Source organism: Eriocheir sinensis, unplaced genomic scaffold, assembly GCF_024679095.1.
Source record: "Eriocheir sinensis breed Jianghai 21 unplaced genomic scaffold, ASM2467909v1 Scaffold620, whole genome shotgun sequence".
Classification (NCBI taxonomy): domain Eukaryota; kingdom Metazoa; phylum Arthropoda; class Malacostraca; order Decapoda; family Varunidae; genus Eriocheir; species Eriocheir sinensis.
The window spans coordinates 57,501-80,895 of record NW_026111966.1 but is presented as its reverse complement, the minus strand read 5'-3'; the positions used below and the strand labels follow the sequence as shown (position 1 = coordinate 80,895).

Here is a 23,395-nt window from a genome sequence, read left to right as displayed (position 1 = left end):
AGCAAATTAACAGGTACTATCATTCAAAAACGTATCCTTACTCTCGTGAACGCCGAATTTAAAAAAGGGTACAGCGATTCGAGCAGTTTCGGTACAGTTGACAAGCCTGGCTCTCTGAAATGTCACGAAAGGTCTATATTATTATATAGTAATTCGAGCCTTTGAGTCTTCGATACCAAATCAACGTTAGCTTATAATTTTATATCCTGTGCTTTATGGTCATTTAGCATGGAAATCTTACAAGAAAAGCCTCATATCCACACCTGTGATAAGTACATTTTTGCACATTGCTAATATCCTGCTCGAGACACGAGTGTTCCGAACATGTAAGCCCCTAAACTCTAAGGTTCATAAGGTTCTCGATTCTGAAGTTCATTATGTTTCACTTTAATACATTTTAATGCTCGTAAGGAGAACGATGCTTCGGAAGGCAGGGATACCTTTTTACCGTCCCCAGGTGTACCCAGGTAGTGACCAGCCCTGAAGTCATTTTTTCGCTCGTGAGGTTCTAGCGCAATCTATTTTAATATTCACGAGTTGGGTAAAGTCGTGGAAAAACAGGTGTACCCAGGTGTTTACCCAAGTTAATGACCAGCCTTGAAGGGGAGTAGCTGCTTCGATTATTATGGGTGTTTTAGCTCAACATATAACGTTCGTAAACTGAGTGAAGTTTTGTTAGGCTGATGTATACCTTTCTTTCGTTCCCCAGGTGTACCCAGGTGTATACCCAATATAATGACCAGCCTTGAGGGAGCTGCTTTGTCTTTCCTCATCACAGGTACACACAAAAGGCCGCGAGAATGACCTCCATGGCAACGTTGAAGTGTACGAGTCCCCAGTCCATCACATCGATTTGACGCGCTTGTTGACACACATGATCAGTTCTTCGTTTTTTTATTTTATGCTACACCTTTTCTGCTATCTTCGTTTGTTTATCTTTTCACTTTTTCTTCGTTTTCAGTATACGTCTGTGTGCATATAGTTTTGCTTTTATTTATATTCTACGTTTCTGCTTGTCATTCTTTCTTCCTTCGTTAATCTCAAGCTAGTTTTTATACCTTGCTGTTTCGTCCTGACTCATATATTGCATCATTCCCTCTCTTCACATCTATCATCTATCTCTATATCTTTCATTCATTTATTGTTTGTCATTTTTTTTTATCATCTATGCATCTATCATTTATCTATCTTTCCTTCATCTATTGCTTGAGTCACTGTTTTTTTTTTTATCATGTATGTATCTATCATCTATTTATCTTTCCTTCATCTATTGCTTGAGTCCTTGTTTTTGTGTTTTTTATCATTATGCATCCATCATCTTCCCCTCATTGTCCTTCCCTGGTGTTTTAGTAAGTCTACCCCTCGTTCTTCCTTTGTTTCAGTATTTCTATTTCCGTATTACACTGTTTATACGAAGACTAAAAGAAAGGATAGTCAGCTGGGCATTTTTTTTTGTTGTTGCATCATCTAAAAAAAGCACATTCGCTCTTTTCTGTGTGTGTATCTTACGTTCCTCTTCATGCGTTCCTTTTTGGCATCTCATCTTTTTTTTTTCTCTGATGTTTGTTTTGCGTTTCTTTCAGGAGACAAAGGAGAGAAAAGCAGCTTGGGACATGCCGGTCAGGGAGAGGAGGAACAGAGAGGGCGACGTACCCAGTCCTCTCCCCTCCTACACACACACACACACGCGCACACAGACATGGCGTGCATTGTGTTGCTACGGAAAGGGGAAGGTCGAGGTAGGAAATGCCTTTGCACTGCCTCACCTTCCTGTTTGCGGATGTAGATGTGAAGGTGAACAAACGGAGGCAAGTAAAAAGGGGATGATTACAGGTGTGCGTGTGCTTGGTCATATCTATATCTGTTAAGGGTAAAGGATGGAGAAGAAGAAGAAGAAGAAGAAGACGAAGACGAAGAAGAAGAAGAAGAATTAGAAGAAGAAAAAGAAGAAGAAGAAGAAGAAAAAGAAGAAAAAGAGGTAGAAGAAAAATAAAGAAAAATAAGTAGAAGAAAATATGAAAAAAACAGAAGAAAAGATGAAGATGAAGATTAGGGTGAAGGAATGGTTAATGAAGAACAAGAACAAGAAACGTAAAAAGGAAAAAAAAAAATGATGCTGGTGATGATGTAGTGAAACACCTGAAGGAAAAGGAAAAGGAAAAGACGATGATAGTGTAGATAATGAAGAAGAAATTGAAGACTAACAAGAAAACTGAGATAATAACTAATCGTCGTTGCATGGAAGGAAAACGAAGAAAAAACTTGTATCGAATATATGTAAAAAAAAAAAAAAAAAAAAAAAAAAAAAACGTTTAAATTACTTACAACCTTGGCTGCTCAGGGTACGAAAGAGCAAAGGAACGGCAAGAATAAGATAGTAAGAAAGGAGTTTAGTTAAAGAGGTTTGCTTGAGGGATGAAAATGAAGCATCACTGATATATACTTTGTCCTCCTATAGAAGTAAACAGGTAAGAACGGTAATTGCTAAGGATAAAAAAAGGAAGATACTAGGACGTAGGATGTTAAGATAAGAAAAAAAATATAATGAGGAAAGAAAATGGTGTAAAGTTTTCTTTCACTTATCGTTTCTTCCCTCCTTTGTTTTCTTCTTTTTTTCTTCCCTCCTTCCCTCGTTCTTTTTTTTTTTTTTTTTTTTACAACAAAGGAGGCAGCTCAAGGGCAACAAAAAAAGAAAACAATAATAAAAAAAAGCCCGCTACTCGCTGCTCCTAAAGTAAAGCAAAAGAGGTGGCCGAAAGGAAGATCAAATACAGGAGGAGAGGTGTCCTGATACCCTCCTCTTGAAAGAGTTCAAGTCGTAGGCAGGAGGAAATACAGATGAAGGAAGATTGTTCCAGAGTTTACTAGCGTGTGGGATGAAAGAGTGAAGATGCTGGTTATCTTGCATGAGGGGTTTGGACAGTATAGGGATGAGCATGAGTAGAAAGTCGGGTGCAGCGGGGCCGCGGGAGGGGGGGAGGCATGCAGTTAGCAAGTTCAGAAGAGCAGTCAGCGTGGAAATATCGATAGAAGATAGAAAGAGAGGCAACATTGCGGCGGAATTTAAGAGGTAGAAGACTATCAGTATGAGGAGGAGAGCTGATGAGACGAAGAGCTTAGCCTCCACTCTGTCCAGAAGAGCTGTGTGAGTGGAGCCCCCCCACACATGAGATGCATACTCCATACTCTTGCTTTCCTTCATTCATTTATACTTTTCCTCCTTATTCTTTGTTCTTCATCCTTTTCATTTCTTTCTTTCCTTCCTTTTTATCTTCCTTTCTTCCTCTCCTTCTTTCATTTTCTACTTCATTCTCTCTCCTTTCCACCATCCCGTCCTTTCATCTTCCTCTTTCATTCCTCTCTTGTTTCCTTCCATCCATCTTTCTCTCCTTTCTTCTTTCTTTTATCTATCCCTTTCTTTTAATGTCTCCTTTCCACCTTCCCTTCCCTCGTTTCCTTCCCACTTTCCTTCTCACGTTCCTTTCTTTATATGATTTGTGGTCCACGATGGCCTCCCGGAGAGCAGGTGGTTAAACCGTGACCTCTGGCCACGATCTGACCGCCGGATTACCCCTGTGGCGGCTGTACAACGGTGTACAAAGTTAGTACGCCGGAACGCGAACGACGTTCCCGGACCATTCGCGACCCCACCCCGGAGCCCTCCCGACCCACTTACGGCGGCCACGGAAAATGACAGTGTATCACCAAGGTTACAGCCGGTAACCCACGACCCACCCACGACGACCACGATGAAGTTACGGACTTGCCTAGGTGCCTTCCCGGTATTTCACGGACATCGGCGCCTAACCGTTGTAGCATCTTGGTATTTCTGCCGATGTATAAAAAGGGAGCGTTGCCTGGAACTGGCACCAGACCACAAGTGTCCCTCGTGAACGCAACATGGAAGAGCGACCTAGCCAAACTGAGGATATTGATGCTGCACAAGCACAACATGGAGTGTCTCGCCATAGAGAAAACTATACTGGAACTGATACAGCTGACAAAAAAGAAGTCGAAAAAGAAGAGGATTTGGGTGAAGCCCTACCTGACGAGACGGCCTATCTTGAGTCATTATGTCACACTCATGAAATAACTGGCAGAGGAAGATCCAGCGCTGTACAAAAACTTCCTCAGGATTGATGAAGACCTGTTCAATGAGATTGTTGCACATGTTGGCCCACACATTGAGAAGCAGACAGCATTCTGGAGATCGCCCATTGAGCCAGGACTACGTATTGCGATCACACTTCGTTTCTTAGCAACAGGTGATTCCTACAAAAGCCTTTCGTATGCCTTCCGCGTTGCTGTGAACACTATTCACCATATTGCGCCAGAAACCTGTGAAGTTATTGTGGCAGTGTATGGAGAGGAGGTGATGCCACTCCCCCAGGTCCAACTCCACCGCCTCATCGAGGAAGAGTGGTGGCGGCCTTCTTCCTTCCATTTTCCTGGGGCTGAGTAGCTACCTCTTGCGTCTGGGTAGCAGTACCTTCCTCCTGCAGGGGGGACAGGGGCTGCTCCGTAGCCATCTCGGCTGCTGCAGGGGCTGATAACTCGAGCTCGTCGACCCGCAACACGTGCACGGAGGCGTCAGAGCGCTGGGTCATGGTGATGTGCGTGCTGGGAGGTCACTGGCCCAGCCCGGCAGCGTCCCGACAGCTTTATGGGGTCGGTAGGCGTCCGCAGCGCACCGTGGCTGAGCGGTGGAATGTCACGGTTATTTGCGATGGCTTACCGATGTTCCTGACGGACTCCAGGTGCTAGCCCGGACCCTTCCCGATGCCATCCCGGATAGTCACGGCATTTGACAGTTGTCGTGGTGAGCCACGATCATTTTGCTCGTACCAAAATGATCGTGAGACACTGCCGACGTCCAAGGTTTTCCACGGCGGGGTTACGATGCCGCGCCGGAAATCCAAGGTACTTCAAGGTTAGTCACGGATACACTGCCGATTCACCATTGTTCCGTGTCGGGAGGGCACCGTGACCACAAACCGTGAATGTGTGAACTCAGCATAGCCCTTAAGCCCCAAATACACTGCCGAATTTTGGCCACGAACTTGACGCCGAATCAGTTCGTGAAAAAATTCGGCGACCGGTTCGCCGACATGACCAAGATTCTCACAGTTCGTGCCCATTCGGCGACATGTCGGCGAATGCTCAAGACAATTCGGGGACAGTTCGGAGACATGTCGCCGACTATTCGGCGTCCATGTCGCCGAGCTCAAAATCTGAAATTTTCACGGTTTTTTGTCGCGGAATAACTGGCGACAAGTCTCCGAATTGTCTTCGCATGTCCCCGAAGTGTCGGCGACATGTTGGGGACAATTCTCCGACAGTGCCAAGATTTCTGACAGCTGATCATATGATGCCCATGTGGCATATAAAAGCTCGGGAATCCGCGCCTACCTCATGAACTACCACAACACCCGGGGAGCAGTGGCCTGGCAGGGCAGAACTGTGGGCGAGTAAATACCGTGTGTGATAATATGTGTGGTAATATGTATGATAGTATGTGTAATAAAATGTATAAATGTGACTTGTTTTCGTTTTGCCCTCCTACAAATATTTAAGAATGAATGAATGTTTACGTAATATCAGTAAACAAACCAGTAACTGAAAGAAGAAATAAATCTAAATAACTGAAAATGAAACAAAGGTTAAATAATGGCAGAATAATGATATAAGAAATAAATAAAGTAATAAATAGTAAACTAATTATGAAATAAATGAAAATGTTAGTTCCATATCTATTTTATATATTCATGATTCTTCTTGTTTTTCATATTTTCTTGTTTACTATTTATTATTATAGTATTATTTTATTCCGTATATATATATATATATATATATATATATATATATATATATATATATATATATATATATATATATATATATATAGAGAGAGAGAGAGAGAGAGAGAGAGAGAGAATTTGCCATTAAAATTTAAATTTCAACGGTCAAAAATCGGCGACAATTCGCCGAACACCGCGAATCGGACGCCGAATTGTCTGCGACATGTCGGCGATATTTCGGCGACAATTTGGCGTCCATTTTGCATTCGTGCACATTCGGCGAACGGCCGCGAATTTTTCATGCAACATGAAACTTTCGTGGCGGTCGTGACCAACTGTCAAAAGTCGCGTGGTGGACGCAGACATGTCCCCGAACGGCCAAGAACAGGCAAGAAAGATGCCGAACTTGTTCGCGACACAGGATGACTTGCATATTCGCGCAAATTCGTGAGCCAAAATTCGGCAGTGTATTTGGGGCTTTAATCTGCATATCTCAGAATACATAAATACTAAGAAAGGAGGAGAAAGAGGAGAAATAAATATTTATACAGAGATACAGAGCGAGACAAGGCGATGATGATAATGGCAGCGATGGGGAAGGTGATAGTGATGGTGATGGTGAGGGTGATAGTGATGAAGAGCGACTATGAGTATGAAACGTGTCATAATCAGCGTGGAAGATTTTCTTTAGAAGGTGACTGACTGCTTGGCTCCTTGCAGTATCTGGCTAATTATAACACAGTGCTCTCTCTCTCTCTCTCTCTCTCTCTCTCTCTCTCTCTCTCTCTCTCTCTCTCTCTCTCTCTCTCTCTCTCTCTCTCTGCAGAATAAGCTAAAAACGTCAAGTACTGGCTAAAATTCTTACTTTTATATATGTAACTATTATTCTCTCTCTCTCTCTCTCTCTCTCTCTCTCTCTCTCTCTCTCTCTCTCTCTCTCTCTCTCTCTCTCTCTCTCTCTCTCTCTCATTGTTACATCCGCTTTATTTGGTGAGACATTACTTTAACTTTGAAAATTGCAACAGAAGTCATTTTTTTATTTGTTAGGTAATACTCTCTCTCTCTCTCTCTCTCTCTCTCTCTCTCTCTCTCTCTCTCTCTCTCTCTCTCTCTCTCTCTCTCTCTCTCTCTCTCTCGCATAGGTAACATTCCCACGCACCTCCCAAGACCAATAAATCAGGGACTCTAAATTTAACGTGCGATCCCCTTGATCAATACCCAAGTTATCCCTGCCTCGCCCTCGACGCATTTGACCTACTCTCCCGCGCCGCTACAAGTTACGGTGTCAATATTTGCGTCGCCCGAACCTCGAAGTGACCAATCAACACAGCGGGACACGAAGGAAAGTCGATAAATTGTTTGGGGTGGAATACTTATGTCACGTATTCACAGACACTCAAAGGGGGCTTTTTGTGTTCATTGTGCAGAAGCCTTGTCAAACTAATACTAGACTCATGAAACGACCCATGGACATACCTGGTGCAGTAACCTTGTCAAACTAATACTAGGCTTATGAAACGACCCATGGAAATACCTGGTGCAGTAACCTTGTCAAACTAATACTAGGCTCATGAAACGACCCATGGACATACCCTTAACCTCTATGAAAGCCTTATCGTGTGAGTGTAAGGGTCGTATTTTAAAACATTTCGTCGCCCAAGTTCACATATTTGACAAGGCTTTCGTAGGAGTTTTGGGCATTTCCAGTAGTAGTTTTATGGCCCTGGTGGTAGTCTGACCTTTCTCCTGTACCATGAACCTAAAGAAACACTCATTAGAACGCGACTGATCCCCTCTTTGACCTTTAGAAATAGTTGCTGTGAGAAGCGAAGGTGTCTTAGAATACCGACCTTAGGATCTTTATGATATCCCTTTGCGTTTACGGGAGAAAAAAATATACACTTCTACGAATCAGTTCTACTCCTCTACATTGATCACTCGTTTTGCTATTTTCTTAAGGGCAGGAGGCAGTTAAGGAATAATAATAAAAAAAAAAACGAAAAGGCCTGCAAACGTTCAAAGGCCCGTAGTGGATAACAAAAGCCTCATTGTAACTCTCGAGAAGGCCGGTCACTTAAGTACTACTGTGACACTACTTGAAGGGAGGGTGTTCTTTTTTTAGCAGCTACAGTAAAGATCAAGTTCAAGGCTTCGGTACAGCTTCAGTATGTTCGAAATGTCACTGGAATCAGAAATGCATAACAACGGTAACCTTCACTTCCTTCCTTCCTTTCCTACCTTTTTCTTCAATGGGAATATTCACTCTCTTCCCTTCCTTCCTTACTCCTTTTTCTTCCACCCTTTTCATTCATTTCTTAGTTCTTTATCTCTCTTATTCCTTTCTTCTCTACTTCCTTAAATCTTTCTATCATTCCTTCCTTTCTTTCCTCCCTTCCTTCCTTCCTTCTTAGTTCTATCTATCTCTTTTTCATTCCTTTTTTTTCTTCCTCCCTTCCCTCCTTTTCTTTCCATTCTTTCTTTCTTCCTTCATCCCTTCCTCCAATCTTTCTCCCTTTCATTCCCTTCTTAGTTCCTTTCTTCTCTCCTTCCCTACTTCCATATTTCTTTCCTTTCTTCCTTCGCCCCCTTCCTTTAATCTTCCCATCATGCATTTCTTAGTTCCCTCCTTCCTTCCTTCCTTCCCTCTTTCTCTCTCCTCTCCTCCGTCCCTCTTTCTCTCCCTTCTTTTTCCTCTCTTCCTTCCCATCTCCCTTTCTTGGTAACGAAGGTCGCTGTTTCTCTCCATATTTCATCACCGCGCCTCACCACCACCACCGCCGCCGCCGCCGTTGTCAGATTCCACCTCTCCCCACAACCTCCACTACCAAACCACCAATATATCGCAACAATACCACAAAAGAACAAAGATAGTCACCCTCACCATAATGCGCTGATCCTTCGAACTGAACAATCGAAGTGGAATTCACAGTATTCACCATAACCACCACGATTATTTCTTCTGTCACCGTCACTAAACGATCACTATACCTCCTTATTAAATCATACATCACACTTTACGATCCTCACTATAATCTTCATAATGCGTCAATCCTTATAACATCACAATATCCACCATTACCATCACGACATTTACTTCCACCATCACAATCTTCACTATACGATCACTATACCTCCTTAAATCATACATCACACACTACGATCCTCACTATAATCTTCATAAAACGTCAATCCTTATAACATCACAATATCCACCATTACCATCACGACCATTACTTCCACCATCACAATCTTCACCATACGATCACTTCCGCCCTTAAATCTTACATCACACTCAACAACATTCACTATAAATGTCACTATAATGCGATGATTAATCCTTAGAACTTCATAATATACGCAACGCTTTACATAATATCCACCATCATCCACTTTCACTAACTACTAACGGGTCTAAACCATCCCATCCTTTCTATAACATTCACTAAATCCATCACAAAACGTTCCTCTCTTTAATAAGTTAATCCTTAGAACCAAACATACGCATCGCTTTCGACAATATCCAACCCCATCCATTTCCACTAAATCTATCACCAGAAATACATGAACCACGTCAGGAAATCGTTGGTTGGGTGAAACGGTAAATTGTCCAAACGTTCCTCTCTATAATAAGTTAATCCTTAGAACCAAACACACGCATCGCTTTCGACAATATCCACCACCATCCACTTCCACTAAAACCACTAACGGCTCGAAACCTGCCATTTTTATAACGTTCCCCAAATCCATCACAAAAAATAACGTTCACTAAAATACGCAGCGTTTTTCACAATATCCACCACCATCACTAACCACTAACGGCTTTGAACCATCCCATCCTTGTTTACACCATTCAGTAAATCCACAAAAAAAGTAAAGTTCTCCCTTCCCCATAACGTAACCTACGCCTCGCATTTCATAACGTCCCTCACCAAGGCCGCTCATCACTGGCACTGCTCGTCACCACACACACACTCATCAACTCGTCACATTTCCCAAGTCACCATAACCACTAATCTCTACACACGCCAATCGACATTACTTAAGGACACGCTACACACGATTTCACTTTCCATCTCTATAAACCGCTCTATGGTAACGCGCAGTATGAATTATATGCCATTGCTTCTCATCACACACAAACTAACCTAACCTAACCTAACCTACAGGCACTTCAATTCGTCGCATTTCCCAAGTCACCAGAGCCAGTAAATTATCTATACGTCAATCAACAACACCCAATACGCGATTTCACAGTTTCAGCTTAACACAAGACACACGACGTTCCATGGTCCGGCGCTGTCTATAACCTTTCCACGAGCACTCCCGTAACGCACTGACACCACGACCAACCAATAGTGCCGTGGGAGCCGAGGAACCGCACACCCTACCCTCAACGCGGTCTGAAGTACACTGACCGACGCGAGAGCCAAGAGTCCGAGGCACCGAGCAAGCGAGCGAGTCAGTCCGGTGTGGCAAAGAGCGAGGTCACACACACACACACACACACACCGTATACGTAAGCTTTCGTCTTCCTAACTTTCTTCCCTCCCTTTCTCTCTTCTCCATGTCATTATCTCTTTCTTTCTCTCTCTTTCTCTTCTTCCAGACATTCTCTCTTTCTCTCTCTCCTTTCTCTTTACCCTTCTCCCTCCAGTTCGCAGTTTCCTCCTGTCATCTCTTTCTCTTTCTCTCCCTTCTCTCTTCTTTCGACTCAACTTCTTCCTCTTGTGTATATCTATCTCTCCTTCCCTGCTCTCTCCGACTCGCATTTTTTTTCCTATTATGACCTTAGGACCTCTCTCTCCCTTCACTCTTCTACCTTTCTCTCCCTCCGCCTCACAACTTTTCCCTGTCGTTATCTCTCTCTCTCTCCTTCCTTTCTCCCACCAACTCAACTTCCTCTCAACGTGCTCTCTCCCCCCTTTGTTTCTCCTTCCTTTCTTCCTCCGACACACAACTTCTTCCTGTCGTGATGAAGATGAATTAGTCTCGTTTAGCCTCATTATCAACGAGCTTGCAGAGGTGGACCATTAGCAAGAGCATGACTAGGGGAGACTGACGTACACGATAGTTTGTGGTGTGCGTTCTTAGTTGCACGAAAAGAAAAAAAATGAAATATGAGAGACACTGTATGACGGGGGAGATTATCATGACACGGTTCTCTTTCATTTCCTTCTCTCTCTCTCCTTCGTCCCAGCACCGCCCTTTCCTTCGTCCGTCCGTCTGTTCCTTTCCGTCCTCGCGTCACGGTGGGCGTAAATTGTATTTCTCTCCCTTCTCTCTTCTTCCTTTCTCTCTCCGACCCACTACTTCTTCTGTTGTGATCTCTTTCTCTCTCTCCCGTTCTCCTGCCGCCTCACAAATTCTTCCTATTGCTCTCTTTCTCTCTTCGTAACTTGTATCTCTTTCTCTCTCCCTTCTCTCTTCTTCCTTTCTCCCTCCGACCCACCACTTCTTCTGTCGTAATCTCTTTCTCTCTCTCCCTTTCTCCTGCCGCCTCACAGTTTCTTCCTATTGCTATCTCTTTCTTCCTTCTTTCTCCTACCAATTCAACTTCCTCGCAACGTGTTCTCCCTCCCTGCTCTCTCCTTCCTTTCCTTCTCCCTACGACCCCCACCTTCCTCCTGTCGTGATAAAGGTAAATTACTCTCGTTTATTCATTATTAACGAGGTGGTAGAGCATGCCTAGGGGAGACTGACGTACACGATAGTTAGTGGTGTGTATTCTTTATTCCACGATCAGAAAAACAATGAAATATGAGACACTGTATGACGGGGGAGATTATCAGCGCCCTCTTCCCCGTCCCTGCGTCCGTCCCTTCCCGCCCCTGCGTCACGGCGGCCTTTGCACACGTCACGGGGCGGGCAAGGACCTTCTCACCTACGTAGGATTTATGTAACTCAATACTCGCACGCTGTATTTCAACACTGGTCCTTATGCAAAGTGCAAGTACGATAATTTTGTTCTATGTACTTCACAGGGGCAGCGATTAGAGGGCTTTATTTTTTTCTTCTCAATTATTTTTTTTGCCCTTGAGCTTCACCCTTTACTGTAGAAAAATATAGATGTATGTATGTATGATTTATAGATGTATGTATGTATGTATGTGTAATTTATAGCCTTGCCTTCCTTAACCTTTTGGGATATCACATTGATGTCCCACTGGTCTTATGCCCCGGACTAAAGGGATCTTACTACAGGCTCAAAGGCTACGGAGATGAGCACCGAGGCCACGCGCAGTTATAGCGTGCGTCCCCTTCGTTACCTATTTATTCCCTAACCAGTTCTTTTTCCAGCACGTTCCCTTCAAGCAAAGTAATGAGACGTGTATGGAAATCCTTGCATTCATATGATATAATATTAAATTCATGACTTCGCTATTAAAATTTTCAGCGTATCTTAACAGCGAGGAGTTTTCATACATTTGTGAGCACGCAACTTATTAGAATACATTAACAAACAACTTCCTCCCCTCCCCGCTGCATGTTGGAAGCTTTTTAGCCAGTAATTTCCTACTTTAAATTTAAATGTGGGGAAATGCAACATCTGACAGTTTCCAGCCACCGCCACCAGATGTCAGCGTAACGTACTCTCTTCTAAATTGATAAAACTTTCCCATCACGTGATTTCGCTTTTGTGCAATGTAATATAGAACGTGATTTTGAGTTTTTTATTGTAAGCGGGAATGACAATGTATACGTAAACGATCTATGACAGTACTGTTCTTTTTTTTTTTTTTTCTTTACAGTTGAGTCGGCAGGAGAAAGGAAGAGGAGACAAGGGAGAGAGAGAAAGAGATCATGGCAGAAAAAGTGGCGAATAGAAGGGAGAAAGAAAGGAGAGAAAAGGGAGAGAAAAAGAGATGTGACAGGTTGAAGAGGAACAAGGAGCTGAGTCTAAGGAAGCAGGTCAAGACAAAAATAAACACACACACACACACACACACACACACACACACACACACACACACACGAAAAAAAAAGCCCGCTAGCACTCCTCCGATAAAATAAAGTAGAGAAGAGTGTTGAGAAGGATTAGTTTCAGTAGTCGCGTTGTGCTTCCGGAAATTCGTTATGGAGAGAAAGATTTGCAACGAAGCACACAATGATAGATCAAACTTTCGCATGAGCTTACAACGCAAGGGTTAATGTTACGAGTCACTTACGATTATACTGTCACGGGTTGGATTTCACACACACACACACACACACACACACACACACACACACACACACAGTGATAAAAAACATGCCATTATCAATTATCTGAGAGGAAGTGAGTGGGTTCTCTCTCTCTCTCTCTCTCTCTCTCTCTCTCTCTCTCTCTCTCTCTCTCTCTCTCTCTCTCTCTCTCTCTCTCTCTCTCTCTCTCTCCGTCATTTATGTAAAGAGAAAATGTGCAGTCCAGCTCGACTTCAGGTTCCGCAAATACACACACACACACACACACACACACACACACACACACACACACACACACACACACACATAGTGATAAAAACATGGCATTACTTCATGACACTCAGTTTATGTGAATTCTTTCTTTCCTTCCTCCCTTCCTTCGCACACACACACACACACACACACACACACACACACACACACACACACACACACACACACGATACAAGCTTTGACAAATTTGACATACTTCTGATAATTCCTTCACACACACACACACACACACACACACACACGATACAATCAATGACAAATATGACATACTTCTGATAATTCCTTCACACACACACACACACACACACACACACACACACACACACACACGGCGTTACATCACACAATCAATAGAAGGGCCAGGAACCAGCGCGCCGTGGAACAATCGAAGACAAGTCCCACAAAACACTTCATGCAACGGTAAACAAACGAGCAAACACACGCGGGAGAAAACGTGGCGTAGCTCTCTGTTTGCTGGGCAGTTTCACTTTCTCTTAATACACTGATGCGAGGCGAGGGAGAAGTATACAAATAATCATAGCGAAGTAGAAGTAATAGTAGGCAGCAACAGTAGTAGTAGTAGTAGTAGTAGTAGTAGTAGTAGTAGTAGTAGGTGTGGTGGTGGTAGTAGTAATGTGCGTCGTGAAAGAAAGTGTGGTTTTGAAGACATTGAATAAAATAAATATGTAACAAAAAATAATAAAAAAAAAAAAAAAATGGGAATAAAAGGTTAAATCAACATTATGATTTAAAAGAAGAAAAAAAAACATAGTTAAACCTATGCATAAATAGTTATCCTGAACTCATTAAGCGACAAACACCGTTCCATGAATTAATAATAAATAACCAGGTGTGAGCACGAACGCCATTACACACACACACACACACACACACACACACACGCGCGGCGCCAAAGTAATGAGTCGTGGTGGGTGGCAGCAACAAACGTGCCTTATCTACCACAGGATGAACAATTTAAAGGTTGGCTTCCTGTGCGCCGCCGCGAGCGTTGCGAGGCACTGCAGCCAAAGAGTTTAGCAAGGCGGTGATTCCCAACCAGGTCTCCGTGGAGTACTTGGGTTCCGCAGACACCGTGGAGGCGTCACATCACACCATCAATAAAGGGGCCAGGGACTGACACACACAGCTTTAGGGGTTCCGTACGAAATCGTGAAATAAATAAGGATAATAAATGGCGGTGATCTGAATTCACATAACTCGAACAACAATGGCCTGAATCTTATCCTTGGCCAGCCAGCTCTTCTGTTGCTTCTATATTGCTAGCGTGGGGGCGAGGCGGTGGTAGGGTAGATCTGTGTTGTATGAGTTGACGCTGTACTGAGTGGGTATATGCATCTTTCCAAAGATTCTCGTGCCTGGCCGCCGCCTTCCTCCTCACCGCGGCCTGCTGCGTGGCTCTACGCTGCCGCCAAGTCCCGCGTCGTCGTCGGCGATGTCACGAGTGCCCCAGTCGTCTCTTCGGCGAACGGCATGGGGGCCTCCACGGGCGCTGCCGGCATCCACGTCTGGGAGAGTGCCAGGGGCTGTGCAAGATGGCTGAGGGCGTCTGCCTGGCCGCCGAAGGAGGTGCCGCTCTGCCCAGGTGTCCTTCACCGTCACCCTGGAGGACTGGGTCGTGCCCGTGTGGTTCAGGGAGGGGCACCGCCAGCTCCACATCCTGGTGCTGCGGGAAGGCCGCGGCTGGAGGGAGCGGTTCCTCTCCGGCAAGATGGATGCTGCGGGCCTGCAAGAGGCGGCTCCGCGACACGGTCCAAACCTTCCTCGCGCAGTGGGGGTAGATTGCTCCTTCAGTGTGAGGCGGAGGCTGACGAGCGGCCATCCTCCCGTGGGCTCACTTCAGTGTCTATAGTCAGATCTTTTCTTCCTTGCAGCACGTGCCAGATTTCAGCTCCTACCACTGAATGGAGCCCTGAGGCCATTTTCTTTTTCTCGTGACGGATTTTATCTTACCTTTGTGTCTTACGTTCGTTACAGCCCGGGCGTTGGTGTCGTGACACCGTAACGTCGTGCTGGAGATAATGAAGTGTCTTAAAGTGGTGAAATTTATCTTCACTTCATATTTTCTTTTCTTTTTCTCTCGTTCGATATCTTTCCTTTTGCCTCTTTGTATGTTAAAAGGTAGAGGAGAGGAGGAGAGAGGGGAGGGGAAAATACTACAACTTCGAGTTTGTTCGTGAAGAAAATAAACAATAAACTAGTTTCGTACAAGAATTTTCTCTTGCTCGCTCGATATTTTGTCTTTCATTTCTCATCGGGGTGGAGTACCTGATTTATGTTCCATGCTGCGCCTTTATTAATATTTCTTTAGTGTGTTAGTCTCTTAATAATGAAACACTGCCTTGAAATACTGAAACAATGCCTCTTCGTACTGAAACTAATACTGAAGCACTACCTCTGAAAATTGAAATATTGCCTCTTCGTACTGAAACTAATACTGAAGCACTACCTCTGAAAATTGAAATATTGCCTCTTCGTACTGAAACTAATACTGAAGCACTACCTCTGAAAATTGAAATATTGCCTCTTCGTACTGAAACAAATACTGAAGCACTACCTCTGAAAATTGAAATATTGCCTCTTCGTACTGAAACTAATACTGAAGCACCACCTCTATAAACTGAAACACTGCCTCTTAACACTCGAACCAATACTAAAGCACTACCTCTCAAAGCTGAAACACTGCCTCTTAACATTGAAACACAACCTCTTAATACTGAAACTCAAATTCTAAAACTGTAACACTGACTCTTAATAATAAAACTCACTTCTAAGTATACTCAAACACTACCTCAATATTGAAACACCAGCTCGTAATACTGATACAATGCTTTATAATACTGAGAGAGGGAGGCTGGTATTATAAGACACTTTGGGTTTTCACATCAGCTATTTCTAAAGGTCAAAGAGGGGGTCAGTCGTGTTCTAATGAGTGTTTTTTCAGGTTCAAGGTACAGAAGAAGACTCACACTACCACCAGGGTCATAAAACTACCCCTGGAAATGCCCACAACTCCTACGAAAGCCTTGTCAAATATGTGTTCTTGGGCGGCAATATGTCTTGTAATACGACGCCGTGTTTCAGCTTCGGTATTGAGGCATTGTTTTAGTATCGTCTGTGTTTTCATATTCATAGTTTGTTTGCGCGTACATTAAACATTTTGCCGCCCAAGCACACACATTTGCCAAGTCTTTCGTGGGAGTTGAAGGCATTTCCAGGGGTAGTTTTATGACACACATTTGCCAAGTCTTTCGTGGGAGTTGCAGGCATTTCCAGGGTTAGTTTTATGACCCTGGTGGTGGTTTGACAAAGCATCTACAAAGTAAACGTGAGAAAACACATACAAATGAGAACAGGAACACTTTAATTTTCGGTTTTTGGAAATAGTTGATGTGAGAGGCGGAAGCGTCTGGGAATGCTAATGAGGTTGGGTTAGCTTATGTATTTAGTAGTGTAGCATTTTCATCAAGGCAACCATTTTCCAAGAGGTTTGAAGGTTAGTAAAGGACATTTATGGCAATAGAAGAGTATGTCGTAAGGTAGGACACGAGATATGAGCGTTATTATTATTATTTTTGTTTTACATCGAAAGGAAAAAGAAAAAGATTATGAAGAAGAAGAAAAAGAAAAGAAGAGGAATAAGAAAATGATTATGAAGAAGAAGAAGAAGAAGAAGAAGAAGAAGAAGAAGAAGAAGAAGAAGAAGAAGAAGATTATGAAGAAGAAAAAGAAGAAGAAAAGAAGAAGTAGAAGAAGAAGGGGAAAAAACAAAAACAAAAAAGCATCAAAAAACCCCACCAGGTGCTGCTCCGACAACAGAAAACAGGAGAGGCCAAAGGAGAGGTCAAATTCGGTTGGTGAGGTGTCCAAGACCAATGTTAACCAATAATCCCTTCACATTTCTCCACAATGAACCTCCTCTACCATCCCTCGTGAGTGGTAGGCATGGTGACCAGTACATTAGGAGAAGAGTGAATCACGTGAGTTGGGCACCGGATGAGAGGTTGGGCATTAGTCAGTCATCTTACGAGCTTAGGGAGACACGTGATGGTTGGTAAGTTTGGTGCAAAGGTTACTAACAGGATATGACTGACTCACTGACTGACGAACTGACGGACTGACTAACGGACGGACAAAATCTGGTGTGGTGCTTATTTTGATCTTTATTATTATTATTATTATTATTATTATTATTATTATTATTATTATTATTATTATTATTATTATTGATATTTTTACTCCTTGTTCTTCATTTTCATTTTTTTTTCTTCTTCTTTTCTTTCTTTTCCATTCTTTCTTTTTCTTCTACTTTTCTCCTTCTTCTTCTTCCTCTTCTTCTTCTTTTTCGCTTCTTCTTCTTTTCCTTTTCCTCCTCCTTCTTCTTCTTCTTCTTTTTCTTCCTCCTCTTCGTATTTTTATTCTTATTCTTATTCTTGTTATTATTATTAGTAGTAGTAGTAGATCCACCCGTTTCTTTGCACCTCATAAGTAATCATTTAAAGTACCGTCATTACATTGCTGTCAAAATACCTGCCTCGTTCAGGTGATTCATTAACAATTACCGCCATGAACAACAGATAGACATGCGTGCGTAGTGCATGTAACAAAGGAGTAAATCACATTCCGCTATTTCAAGGTTGCCACATAACTTCGGGAGAATTTCAACACTCCGACATAAATTATTAACACACTAATTTTATGGCTACGTTTTTTTGCTATTAATTCTCTAAAAAATGCACGAGAAGTTCTGCAAGGCTTCATTTAACATTTAGGAACCACAGAGGCAACTTTCACTTCAGGTACTCGTTTTAACCCCTCGACTGCGGATTTCCTACCAGAAGACCTCACCAAGCTACAAGAATAGAACAAAACGTGGCTGCTACAATTCAATAAAGAAAATTTAAAGTCATGTACATTTGGAGGGAATATCCAGCACACCAATACCACATGGGAAACACTCCATTCACCACCACAGATGCAGAGAAGGTCCTCAGAGTATGTGTTAACAGGCTACCAATGAGAGCCAAATCTGTGCCAATCGTAGCGGACGGGTTAAATCCCATATTCTCAGACATTTCGGGGCTTAGGGCCGTATTTTAAGACACCATCGCTTCTCACATCAACTATTTCTAAAGGTCAAAGAGGGGATCAATCTGTTTATCATGAGTGTTTTTTAAGGTTCATGGCACAGAAGGGTCAAACTACCACCAGGGTCATAAAACTACCCCTGGAAAGGCCTACAGCTCCTACGAAAGCCATGTCAAATATGTGAACTTGGGCGACGAAATGTTTTAAAATACGACCCTTACACACTCACATTGGATAAGGCTTTTGTCGAGGTTATCAGTGGGTTTTTCCATGGGTAGTTTTATAAGCCTGGCGATAGTTTGACAAGGCTTCTGCACCATGATGTGAAAGACACTTATGAGAACCCGACTAATCTCCTTATTGGGCTTTGGATATATATGTTGTGAGAGGCGAAAGTGTTAGTACCAAATAGAAAGCATTTACGAACATTACTGTACCTTATTAAACACCATTGGAACCCCATTTTATAACATATTTCAATTTTCGATAATTTAACGTATTCCAACGCCGATTTTAAGCATTACTCCGCCCTTAACGAGACACAATGATCAACTTATTTTTATTTATGTGTCTGGGGTTGAGTGAGCAGCTGTACGTAACTTATTAAACAGCACTGGAACCTCATTTTACAACATATTTCAATTTTCGGTAATTTAACGTATTTCAACGCCGATTTTAAGCATTTCTCCGCCCTTAACGAGACACAATGATCAATTTATTTTTATTTATGTGTCTGGGGTTGAGTGAGCAGCCGTACGTGCCTTATTAAACAGCACTGGAGCCCCATTTTATAACATATTTCAATTTTCGATCGTTTAACGTATTCCAACGCCGATTTTAAGCATTTCTTCGCCCTTTACGAGACACAATGATCAATTTATTTTTATCTATGTGTCTGGGGTTGAGTGAGCAGCCGTCTGAGCAGAACTTGAACTGTAAAATGACAAACATTCTTAACAATACGCCTCGTGAATTTTACAATGGTCCCGTGACACACACACACACACACACACACACACACACACACACACACACGGTATTGAACAGTCAGTCACTCACAAACAACCTAACGATGAATTGTGTCATTGATTTCTCGTGATAACCTTGAAGGAAAAAATGACCCGCTGCCGATGATGATGATGATGATGATGATGATAAGAAGGATAATAATAATAATAATAATAATAATAATAATAATAATAATAATAATAATAATAATAATAATAATAATAATAATAATAATAATAATAATAATAATAATAATGATAATAATAATAATAATAATAATAATAATAATAATAATAATAATAATAAGAAGAAGAAGAAGAAGAAGAAGAAGAAGAAGAAGAAGAATAGTAATAATAATGATAATAATAATAATAATAATAATAATAATAATAATAATAATAATAATAATAATAATAATAATAATAATAATAATAATAATAATAATAATAATAATAATAATAATAATAATGCCAAGAAGAAGAAGAAGAAGAAGATCTATTCCCAATCATGAATATATCTAAGAATCATTTTCACACACACACACACACACACACACACACACACGCTAGCAATTCACTGAGCAAAAAATAAGGAACATTATCCTAAGAATACTTCCACAATTCTCTCTCTCTCTCTCTCTCTCTCTCTCTCTCTCTCTCTCTCTCTCTCTCTCTCTCTCTCTCTCTCTCTCTCTCTCTCTCTCTCTCTCTCTCAAGGGAGTGCCAAGGTCGTTTTAATTCTAACAATTTTCTCGAAGATCTCTTCCTCGAGAGAGAGAGAGAGAGAGACAGAGAGAGAGAGAGAGAGTGAGAGAGAGAGAGATAGAGAGAGAGAGAGAGAGAGAGAGAGAGAGAGAGAGAGAGAGAATCATTAAGTTATCAGTAAATTTCGAAGGCAATCATCCAATTTTTCTTTACAATTATTCCATTTCTTTAATATTCTCTCTCTCTCTCTCTCTCTCTCTCTCTCTCTCTCTCTCTCTCTCTCTCTCTCTCTCTCTCTCTCTCTCTCTCTCTCTCTCTCTCTGATCACGATTTTCTTTTGTTCACAGGAATTGATTTTTTCTTGTTGATGAGCCAAAAAATGAGAGAGAGAGAGAGAGAGAGAGAGAGAGAGACGGTGACAAAGACGAGGACGAAGGAATAAAAAAAAGAAGAAGAAAATGCAACAAGATATCATGGACAACAGCGTTACGAAGAAGAAGAAGAAGAAGAAGAAGAAGAAGAAGAAGAAAAAGAAAAAGAAGAAAACAAGAACAAGAAAAGAACAAAAACAAGAAGAAAACAAGGAGAAAGTGAGGCAATGAGGAGGAGGAGAATGGTAAAAAGTAGAAAGAAAACAAAGGAAAACGAAAATAGAGAAAAAAAAAGAGGATGTGGACGATGGATGTGGAAGATGCTGATGATGAGGAGGAAGAGTTTATAAATAGAGGAGTGAAGAGGGGGAGGAGGAGGAGGAGGAGGAGGAAGAGGACACAAAAAGGGGCTCCCAAAACACAGCTTCCGCCCCGGAGGTTCCTGTCTGCGCGGCGGATCACTTTACGTTCACTTCTGACGTCACGTGAAGAATTGAAGGAGCACCCCTCTCCTCTCTCTCTCTCTCTCTCTCTCTCTCTCTCTCTCTCTCTCTCTCTCTCTCTCTCTCGACGGAAAGTATCATATTTGAGCTTCATTCTCTTTTTTTTCCCCCTTTTATTTGGTAGATTGGAGCATTATATAAGTTCTCTCTCTCTCTCTCTCTCTCTCTCTCTCTCTCTCTCTCTCTCTCTCTCTCTCTCTCTCTCTCTCTCTCTCTCTCTCTCTCTCTCTCTCTCTCTCTCTCTCTCTCTCTCTCTCTCTCTCTCTCTCTCCTGCAGTCAGTCACTTTCACTTCCTAAACTTTGGAAGAAACAGGTTTTCTCTGCATAGACTCACTGAATTCACTCCTCTTCTTTCTCTACCATTTCCTCTTCCTCCTCCTCCTCCTCCTCCTTCTACTACTACTACTACTACTACTACTACTACTACTACTACAAACTAACAAATTGCCTTCATAACTATAATAAAAAAAACTGGATATAATTTTATGGTACAAGTCACCTGATATAATATACTCAAGCAGGTGAATTATGAGTTTGGAGCCACAGGTGAGAAGGTAAGTAGTATCAGTAGTAGTAGTAGTAGTAGTAGTAGTAGTAGTAGTAGTAGTAGTAGTAGTAGTGAATAAATGACTGAAATAATAACAATAACAATAACAACAATACGTCCCCATTGCATCGGGTCGTACAAAAGAATCCAATCCTCTTTTCTGGGTCGTTCAAGGCCGTCGTGTGTCTCGAGAACGACTTCACTTCCACGCCATTGCCAAAGAACCAGGCGGCCGTAATTCCACCTGAGAGCGTTCACATATTTTTTGCCTATATTTCACCTTCCTTTATTATTTCACGTCGACTTATTTACTCTCATATTTACTGGCATTACATCAGGCGACTTCTACCCCTCAAAAAAACATATGCACTAGTCTTTTTTGTATTTATGAAAGCAATATTTTAGTAGTAGTAGTAGTAGAAAAATGCCTCGGTGATTTCTGCCAATATGAAGTGGTTTACGATACTGATGATACTGATGATGATTATGATGATGATGACGGGGTGAAGGGCAGGGCAGATAATGGTGAGGGGAGTGATGGTGAAGGGGGGGGGGGGAGAGGGAAGGGGTGTGTGGGTTGTCCTTACACAAAGAAGTCCTGAAGGAAAGAATGTACAAATTTCAGTCTTTATGGGAGGGGGAAGATGCTGCTACTAACCCCCTCTCTCTCTCTCTCTTATTCACTTAACTGTAAAATTGTGCAATGTATTGTGTGCGTGTCTGCCTGCCTCTATGTGTCTGGTTATTTCTCCGAGTTTCCTTCTGTGTGTGTGTGTGTGTGTGTGTGTGTGTGTGTGTGTGTGTGTGTGTGTGTGTGTCTTTCAATCAGCCTTATTTTCTTGGATGTGTTCGTCTTTATGTATGTCGGTCTCTGTCTGTGTGTCTATGTGTGTGTCTTTCTGTCTGTTTGTTTGTGGTTCTGTCTGTCTGTCTGTCTGTCTGTCTGTCTGTCGTCACCACCACCACCACAAAAAAAAGTAAAGGTCACGTGACATCCTCTTAGCACGATTAAATCCTCTATGGGTGTTTGTTGTTTGCCTTTTGTTAGGGTACACACACACACGCACACACACACACGCACAAATACTACATTCAGGTAGACAATATCGTTCATCTGTGTTGCCTTGGCTCCAATTACGTGTATTACCTGTTGTTTGGCCAAGGCGGGACCCTTATCAGATCTTTTTGTGTTATATAATCACGTTTAATCTCTCTCTCTCTCTCTCTCTCTCTCTCTCTCTCTCTCTCTCTCTCTCTCTCTCTCTCTCTCTCTCTCTCTCTCTCGCTTCTTTTCTTCACCTTCTTTCTCTTTTTTCTTCTTCCTTCACCTCCTACCTGCTTTCCTTTCCTTTCCTTTCCTCTCTCTCTCTCTCTCTCTCTCTCTCTCTCTCTCTCTCTCTCTCTCTCTCTCTCTCTCTCTCTCTCTCTCTCACACACACACACACACACACCTTCCCTCCCCCACCCTCCCACACACACACTTATAGATTAACATTAGTACTTTTTTTCATACGCCGTCACCACCATACGCATCTTTTCCTTTAATGTTGCAAGAATAATTAAACAAGAAAACAAAACAAAAATATAAATTACATCCTTACAGTGAATAGAAACCGTCCTCTAGCGTCATCATACTGTTTAGCTTTGTGTTATGAACGAAGGAAAGGACTTGACGAACCCGTATTTCCGACAGTATGCAAATGAAGGAAGACTCATTATGCAACTCTAAAAAGGAGTGACTGTCTCTCTTAACTTCCTTTTTTTTGTTACGGAAGAAAAGAAGAAGAATCACTCATGTATAATTAACTCCAACATGGGTAAGTAGAAAAAGGGAAGTAGGTTAGTGAAAAAAGTAGGTCAATGGGAAAAATGTTATGGAGTAGTGTGGAAATAATTAGATAA

At 42.2% G+C, this 23,395-nt stretch overlaps 1 protein-coding gene across 3 annotated transcripts in view; it reads right to left on the bottom strand.

Moving 5' to 3' along the window:
• LOC126993488 (phospholipid-transporting ATPase ABCA3-like) overlaps nt 1-23,395 on the bottom strand; it is a 76,145-nt gene that overhangs the window by 38,002 nt on the left and 14,748 nt on the right. Inside the window, exon 1 of one of the 3 annotated variants that reach the window (XM_050852626.1) lies at nt 10,149-10,190. The exons of 1 other annotated variant lie outside the window; for it this stretch is intronic. The gene's annotated coding sequence lies outside the window, so the exon portion shown is untranslated. Of the gene's footprint in view, nt 1-10,148; nt 10,191-23,395 lie in introns of those variants that run through there. One more of the 3 variants, XM_050852624.1, reaches the window with a different exon arrangement.